Below are 7,802 nucleotides of genomic sequence, written 5' to 3' on the forward strand. Positions count from 1 at the left end.
TTTTCAACCGTTTCAGGTATTCCTGGACACAGGAATAATTTAAAAGCTGGACACACAGAAGTCACAAACTCTCCCCATGGTCCCTTTTTAGTGGAGCCTGTTTTAGTGCACTGAGCCTGTGGGGACAAGGGCCAAACATGACAGATACATGCAGAACTCTAGATAGGGCAGGGGGGACTGTGCCAAAAATATCCCATCCCGCCTGCTCGGATGCTTTCTGCTGAACTGAGGCCATTAATTAAAAGCAATTGTTGTTCCTTGTCCATCACTAGACTCTGGAAGACTTCTGAGCCAAACTCCAGCCCTGTCACCACTGGAGACACTGGAAGTGGCTCTGTTAATATCAACCTGGTTCCCACCACCCACTGCTCTGCTGGAACGAAAGCTCAGATGAAGCAAATTTCATGTGGTTGCAGATTTTTGCTATGAATGTTTCATGCCACTCTGCTTGGCAATTAAAAAACGAAGAACCAGGGTGAGAACAGTCCTGCTAATGATTTGCAGTCAGCTCCTTAGAGCCAAGTTGTCTTTGCAAAGCCAAAATTATATCATATCAGTCTCCAGAAGCTACCACAGAAGTTAAACATTAAGTGGGTGAAGTTGCTGGAAATTTCCGTGGTTTCCAACGGATCACAGGTCAAGGACAAAGTCATTGAGAGCGTCCTTCATCTCAAGCAACCGCCATGAAAATGGCCAAGCCCAGAGAGCAACAAACCTGCACCATAAACCCGCCCACACGTGACTGCTCCTCTGGGCAGGCCCTGTCCCAGCTTCACAGAAACAGGGAAAATGTTGCTACTGATGCTTATAAATACAGGAGGGATTTTGGAGGTTGACTGCAGGGTCAGGTGGAAGAGAGCATCCAACTCGTGATGCTGAAGAGCCACCCATTGGTTTTAAAAATCTCGTCCAGCCATCTAGGCAGTGCCAGCTATTTAAGTTCAAAGCACAAATATAATATTTTGTCATTATCTGCCCTGATTTCACTCCAGGAATTTCCTGCAAAAGGAAAAAAGACAAAGGTTGAGAGCCGCAAAGGTTTTGAGGGAAGTAAGCGGGAATTGGGTACCAACCTGCGTTTGGGGGTTTGGGCAAGGGCAGGGAGCTGCTGGCGGTTCATCGGTCACGGACAGGTTTGTGATGGAGCGTGTGGTTTGCTGTGCTTTTAGAGAAGGAGCTAAAAGATACCAGGCTCCTTCTCACCATTTTTATTAATATTCAAGTGAATTAACTTCACTGCGGGCTGGAGGAAATTGAATCTCAAGAAGAACCTAAGCTCTGCTTTAGATTTTAAGCCATTTGGAGCTTTTGATTCGAAGCTTGTGCTTTTATTATTATTTTTTTTTAAACCTCCCTTTTTTCCCCCCCCTCTGCAAACACCTGGCCCGCTTTAGAGGTGATACAAGAGTCATAAATGATTCTTATTAATTGGCCGTCAGCTGACAGGGAGCAGCAGGCTCCCAGCTGAACAGAGCACGTTTATGGGGGAACTGGAGTCAGGTTTGGAGGTGCCAGGAGGGTGAGCCCGGCCAGCACCCCTGCATGGGGGCTCCCGGCAGTGGGGGGCTCCTGGCTGGGCACTGAGAATGGGCTCAGCCCAAAGGGGCTGAGGTAGGGGAGCTTTTGTGAGGTTAAATAAAAAATAACTAAAAAAAGGAAGCTTTTACAAGCCAGAGCTTAAAGACGTGCCCTCCCTTTTTGCCCGTTTATTAAGTAATAATGAAACACTTTTGTCAAAGCTTAGACACCAAATTTCTGACACCAGATGAGCTCTAAAGCTAATCAGGGGCTGGAAAAATGGGAATATAATTAAGGCTGCTGACAGCCCTGTGTCATTAACCTCACAGCTCTCAGGTGCCACACTGAACCACAGCTGCAAAAGATCCTGTATTACGGGTAGTTGGTTTCAGCCGTGGAAATGAATTTGGCTTTTAATGGCTCTGTAATGCCTCTAGAGCTGCTTCATCTGGAGCTGAGGCAATGGCAGAGGGGAAGGGAGAGGTGGTGTGTGCTGGGTCTGGCTTGGCTCTCCCCCTTGCTCTTCAATGGTAAGCAACTGAGACTCTTCTCACCCAGAGAAAATGAGGTTTTTCTGGGTAAGGGTTCAGGCTGGGGCAGTTCTGCTCTGTCCCTTCTTCTTCCCCTGTAATTAATTATTATTGTTATTAGGAGCGTGGGTGTCTGCTTTGCCCTGGCAGCTGGGATTCCTGCCTGTATGCTCTGTGTGCTGTGGATCCTCTGATATCCAAACCACCTACCTGCTCTGTGACTCAGTTTCCCATCATGTAGAGGAGGTAATAATACTGGGGACTTTGGGAGGATGTTTGGAGGTTTGCTAATGTGTCGGTGTCCATTCCTCTTATGATTATGTTATGAAATGAGGCTGTGATGGGCTCTGCCAGCTCAGGAAACCTCCTCTTGCATCCTATGCCAGCTGGAGCACAGCGATGCAATGGGCAGCACTGGAGGTGGAGCAAGGCTTTTCTTAATTTTTTTTTTAAATGATTATCTAAGTTTTCAGGATTTTATTGCTCTGAAGGTGAGAAAATGGGAAGCAGCTCTTCCTATGCTTTAACAGCACAAACACCTCCACCTTCTTAAAAGTGCTTGTAAGAATTGGTGGGACAGCCGCAGCACATACTGCAGTTAGGGAGCAGCTGGGCTGCTGCCAAAATTATGACAGCAGTAACCCTCGAACAGAGCCTCTTATCTGAAGAATCTCAGAGCATGTTTCAACCGTTTTGCAAGGCATGTTTCATAGGCAGGTACCCTGGGACATGGAAAGGGTAAAAGCATTTGCCTGGGAAGGAAGGTGGCTGCGTCACTGCCAGGAATAGCACCCCAGCGTCCCGTGACCCAGGCTCTCCTGCAAAAAATGAGATAACGTTTCCAGTGACAGGCGCTGAGCAGCCTTGGGAAAGCACCACGAAGAGCCCGGCAAGCACTGCCTCTTAGGGTGATCAATGTGCTCCAGTCCTCACTCGCAAGCACGCTGCACTGTTGTGTGAGCAAAGACTCCCAGATCTCCCTTGATGTGAAAAATACCTATTAAGAGCTAATGAGCAGAATAACACTGAACCTGATTGAGCTCGGATGTTATTTGTCATTCATCCTCTGCTATCACTGCGGTGGCATCTGTTGCCCCAGACTTTCAAAGTGTCTCACACTTTCTCTGCAGCATTCTTGGTTTCTCGGGTGCAAGACTGAAGCCTAGGACAACAGCAAAACCAGTCAATTATGTTTTCACCCTGTCTGCTTTGAAAGCCCCGGCGTGTGCCTGGTGCGACCACAGCCACAGGAACGCGGGAGTTCATGATAAATTAAAAACAAAAGCACCATTATCCATATGGGACCTTGCGAGTGGCTCACATACCCGAGCAATTCCAAGCACTCTGTGTATGGTTTTTACTTGGTTTTAACTCAATTTCTTTGAGATGCAAATCAGAGGGATTATATTCAGAGGCTGCATCAGAAAGTCTTTAATCCAAATGGGCTATAAGATTTATTTAGAAGAGCCAAATGTCTTGTCTGGGACAGAAGCAACTGAGCTGAACTGAAACAGATGGACATAAAGGAAATTAAGCAACTCTAATGGTCTTATCCAGAGTTTCAAAGTATTTGGTCTTCTGAAAGCTCTAGCTCCTGGAAGCACGTGATGAGATGGGAAGCTCAGGTTTCACTTAAAAACAGGCTTTGCAGTTCACTGAGAAAAACAATAATAATGTTTTTATTCCTCCTGTGTACAGAGAGAGGGCTGCCTTCCAAATTCTGACTCCTTAGCTAGGCTTACATCATCAGATGAAAATACATTGCACAGGGTTTTTGGATTCCTCATTTTCATGACAGTGTCATTATTTCAGCAGTCTGGATTCAGGATTTTGGGAAACCTGATGCTAGCAATAGGGATCACAGTTTGTTTACTAATACAGGAAAATCATCCCTTGAGCCTGTTCAGGTTTTGTTCCCTGAAACATGCTGCTGTTTCTGATGGAGACTTACCTTAAGAGAGACCTAAGTCTGGGGTTTAACCGGTATTAAGCAATGCCAGGCCAAGGTCACCTCTAGCTGTGCTGGATGCAGCAAACCCAGAGCGTGCATCTTGGAGGCTGATAAACCACGGGCTGGAAACCTGAATACATCAGGCAGTTCCTGAGACCCCACGTGCCTCTGCTTCTTCTGAGGTCAGAAGATTTGTAGCTGGCAGAAGAGCCTTCTCTGGGCTATTTGGATGTTTGACCCCAGGTAGACTGCACAGACAGCAAAACAACCGTGAGGACAAAACCCCTACCACCTTACCAGAGCATTTCTGAATCGTAAAGATGGGTATAGTTTGGGGAGAAAAGTTTAGGTTTGAGTTGGTTCTACTGTCTTCAGCTTTGAGGCTCTAAATAATGACAAGGCATGTTTAGCATGAGTAAAAACTGAATGCATTTCTTAATGATTTCTGAGGTTCTCAAAACGCTGGTCAAGATGACCCCAGAGGCAGATGATGGATGAATCCTCAGGGCTTCAGAGGCTGAGTGGGGAGGAAAGCCCTGTGTGCACGGCTCCAGGCTGCTGCCTTCCTCCCGCGGCCACGCAGGGCTCCTGGGGCTCGGGGAGCCTGGAGCCAGCGGGTGCTTGCTATCATCTCTGCAAGCTGCAAAATACTTTTGCAGCTGAAGCTCCTGACAATAGCTGGGAGAAGTCTTTCTACTCGCATCTAAACACAGCCCTCCTGAAGCCATCCCCTGCTTGGCTCACAGAGTTAAGTATCCAGAGCAGAGAAACCTCACGTTTGTGCATTTGCCATCCTTCACCCCAAGTGCATTTGAAAGTGGATTAAATAAAAGGTGAGAGAAGTGGGGAGAAGGGGAGGGAGAGCGAGGGAGCGAGCGTGAGAAGGAGCTCATTCATTTCTATGCTGTGCACAAGGCAGGAGGTCTTGGCCTTCTGGTTTGAGTGCTTATTCCCCATAAAACACATCTGAGAGAAATCAATACAAGAAGCATGCAAGAACTTAAATCAAAGCACAAGGAAGCAGCACTTGGTGAATGGAGCGACCTTGCGGAGAGCTGTCGAAACCGGGGCCCTAGCCCTGCGAATGCAAAACCTGCCAGAAAAAAAAGAAAACCTGCAAGGCTGGCATGCAAACTTCAGGCTGGTGCGTGCTTCCTTGGCATGGGGCTTGCACTGGGAAACACTCTGATCTCCGCAGCAGAAAGCACATGGATGGGGTGGGCTGGTCATGGGCTGAGTAAATGGCACAAGGGCAAGCTGCCAGGTTGCTCCTGGGACAGCAAGGAGAGCTGATGCACTCTGTGTTGCCGATTTAGGCTCCTCAAGTACATCGGAGATACGAGGCAAGGTTGGCACCCAGCTTTGAGATATAGGATGTGCTCCTTCCACCCTTGGCCCCTGGGAACGTGTACACAGACCCAGAGCAGAGGTCCATCTCCACCAGGTCCATGTCCTGCCAAGCCTCCCCGGTTGTGCACCACAACAGCTGAGGATGGAGGGCTGTGTCCGGCAGCCGGGTCCCATCCTGATGGATGGCTGCCTTCCATCGGGAAGGGCCACCTTCGCACGCGGGTGCCGGCCGCTCGACCTTGGCAGCAGGTCGCAGCACCGTGCTGCAGACATCATAAATCTGCAAAGGTTTTCTCCAGTCAAGCTCCACCTCTGCAGACCGCGGGGCACATGTTCCCATGCTGGGAAATCTGACCCCTCGGTAGCCTGAGAGACAGGAGAAGCCTGGGTTTGGTGTTTTGAATAAGTGGCTTTTTATCTGAAATCCCTTTGGGAGCATGAGCTCAGTAACCAATGAAATTATATCTGTTGTTTCAAGCAGTGAAGAAAACTTGGCCTGATGTTTATTGAGATTTATGGCTTCCCTTGAGCTTAATTGTCTTTGGGAGCCCTGGATCTTTTTAACGGTTCAGCTAAGTGGTACTAAGAAGGATGGTAATGGTTTGAGCAGTCTGCCCCCTTACCATATCTCTTTCTCTCACACAATTTGCTGATATTTGGGAAATATAGCTGATACACTCCCCTCCTGAGGTCACAGTTATTCATTGGTGTGAAACTTCAAGAGGCAAACCAGGTGTGAAAAGCTCCCAGCGAGTGTTTCCTTGGCAAGGCATTGACTTCCATCCACGAGGGCTGTGCTTTGGGGAAAGAGGAGGAGGTGTCCCTGCTCCCACTGGGGAGGGACACCCGGTCCCCTGCAGAGGCACTGCAGTCCCCCTGCTTTGTGACCTGCTCCTGGATGCCGTGCTTCGTTGTCTTGGTCGCCATCAGCCTGGTGGCCTGGTGTAGGCTCCTCTCTGGTCCTCAGCCGTGGTGGCTTTTCCACTCCCTCTGCCGTGGGCTCTTGGCTGCGTGCAGCTTCAGCTGCTCGTGTCCGAGCACAGCCCAGCATCCCTTCCCAAGCATGTCGGAGCTCATTCAGGGGTGGCCGGTGGGGTGGGTGTTGGGATCAACCTATGGAGATGCAATGGGGGCCTCTCTCTGCTCCTCGCACTGGTCTGAACTGGGAAGGTACTATCCGGGCTGCAGGGAAGGAGCCTCTCGCTCAGTGCTTGACACACAAGTTGGTGCTGCCCAGCTGTGGCCAGTCCCTTGGTGGAGCATTCTCGGCGCTGGAGGGCTCTGACAAAGAGCTTGTCATTGGGAGAAAAACATTGCCCTTCACACGTAATTATTCCTCGCCTCTGGAGTCTTTTCATCTCTTATCGGTGGTGACCCCTGTTGGTTTGTTATCTCTCCCCAGCTATCCAACGGAGCCGTAGACCTGTCATCGTGGGGAATGACCTTAACCTATTTACTCACCTCCGCAAGATGCCGTGTCCGCTTGGCCGGGCGCTTGCAGCGGGGCCGCGGCAGCAGAACCCGGCCGCCCTCCGCCAGGAGCAGGGGATGCTGCGGCGGAGGTAATTACAACAGCCTGTTATGGTTCAGCGGGCACCTTCATTAATAAACCTCAGGTTTCAGAGGTGCCTAACTCGGCCATTCGAAACCACATCTGGCTGTAACTCTGCAGCTTGTCTAAGCTTTCAGCTCATCTCTGACTGCCTAAGCGGTTTACAGGACGAGCAGTAAACAAAGTCTGTTTTGTTGGGCTTTTGCATGCTTTAATGCAAAGAAAGCAAACACACGCTCACTGGGCTAATCTCCTTCATGCAGAGCTGGAGGCTAAGAGCTCCTTCCTAGGTCATGTCAATGGGATTTTTATCTCTGATATGGCTCAAACTGAGCATGGAGATGTCCTCCCGTGCATGTGCAGTCTGGGCTCATGACACGTGTCAGGGTGTTGTTACTCCTCTGTGGCACCTCCAAATTAAATGAAGTTTAGACGATCACGCTGGGTGTGTGGATGTCTCAGACAGCATTCTCCCTGCTAATAATTTGTGGAGCCACAGGCCAGTTCCAGCCTCATTAGGATAAAGCCTCTAAAGAAGTTATACTCTGATGTTTTCCATGGCCATAGGCAGCGAGTAGCAAAGCCATGGTGAGTGTCTCATTGGGGCAGCGGTGGCAGCGTGGCCCTTGCAGAGATGCAAAATCTGGGCAGGAGATGCGCAAGGAGCCCTCCTGCCTCTGCTGCCCACTTACTGGTCTGCCCCTGTATTTTTACAACTTGACTCAGCAGTGGGGTCCATCTTGGGACTGGCTCACCGGGGCTGCTGCTGGGTGGTAGCTCCTTCCTTGCAGCTGGGTGAATAAATTAACCTACAGCCCACATCACCTCTGAGGGTTTAAACATCTTCTCTAGCACAAGCCTGGCTTACAGGAGGATGAGATGCTGTGTTGGAAGAAAGGAT

At 49.5% G+C, this 7,802-nt stretch overlaps 1 long non-coding RNA gene across 1 annotated transcript; it reads left to right on the top strand.

Annotated features, from left to right (window-relative positions):
* The first annotated feature begins 1,940 nt into the window (after positions 1-1,940).
* LOC148056250 (uncharacterized) lies at positions 1,941-7,135 on the top strand. The gene is made up of 3 exons (XR_015703748.1): positions 1,941-2,048; positions 2,170-2,294; positions 6,752-7,135. It is a non-coding gene; the product is annotated as an uncharacterized LOC148056250 (long non-coding RNA).
* The last annotated feature ends 667 nt before the right edge of the window (positions 7,136-7,802 follow it).

The sequence above is a fragment of the Nipponia nippon genome, unplaced genomic scaffold (genome assembly GCF_047370975.1).
Source record: "Nipponia nippon isolate SJK-2023a ecotype South Korea unplaced genomic scaffold, ASM4737097v1 scaffold_16, whole genome shotgun sequence".
Taxonomy (NCBI): Eukaryota; Metazoa; Chordata; class Aves; order Pelecaniformes; family Threskiornithidae; genus Nipponia; species Nipponia nippon.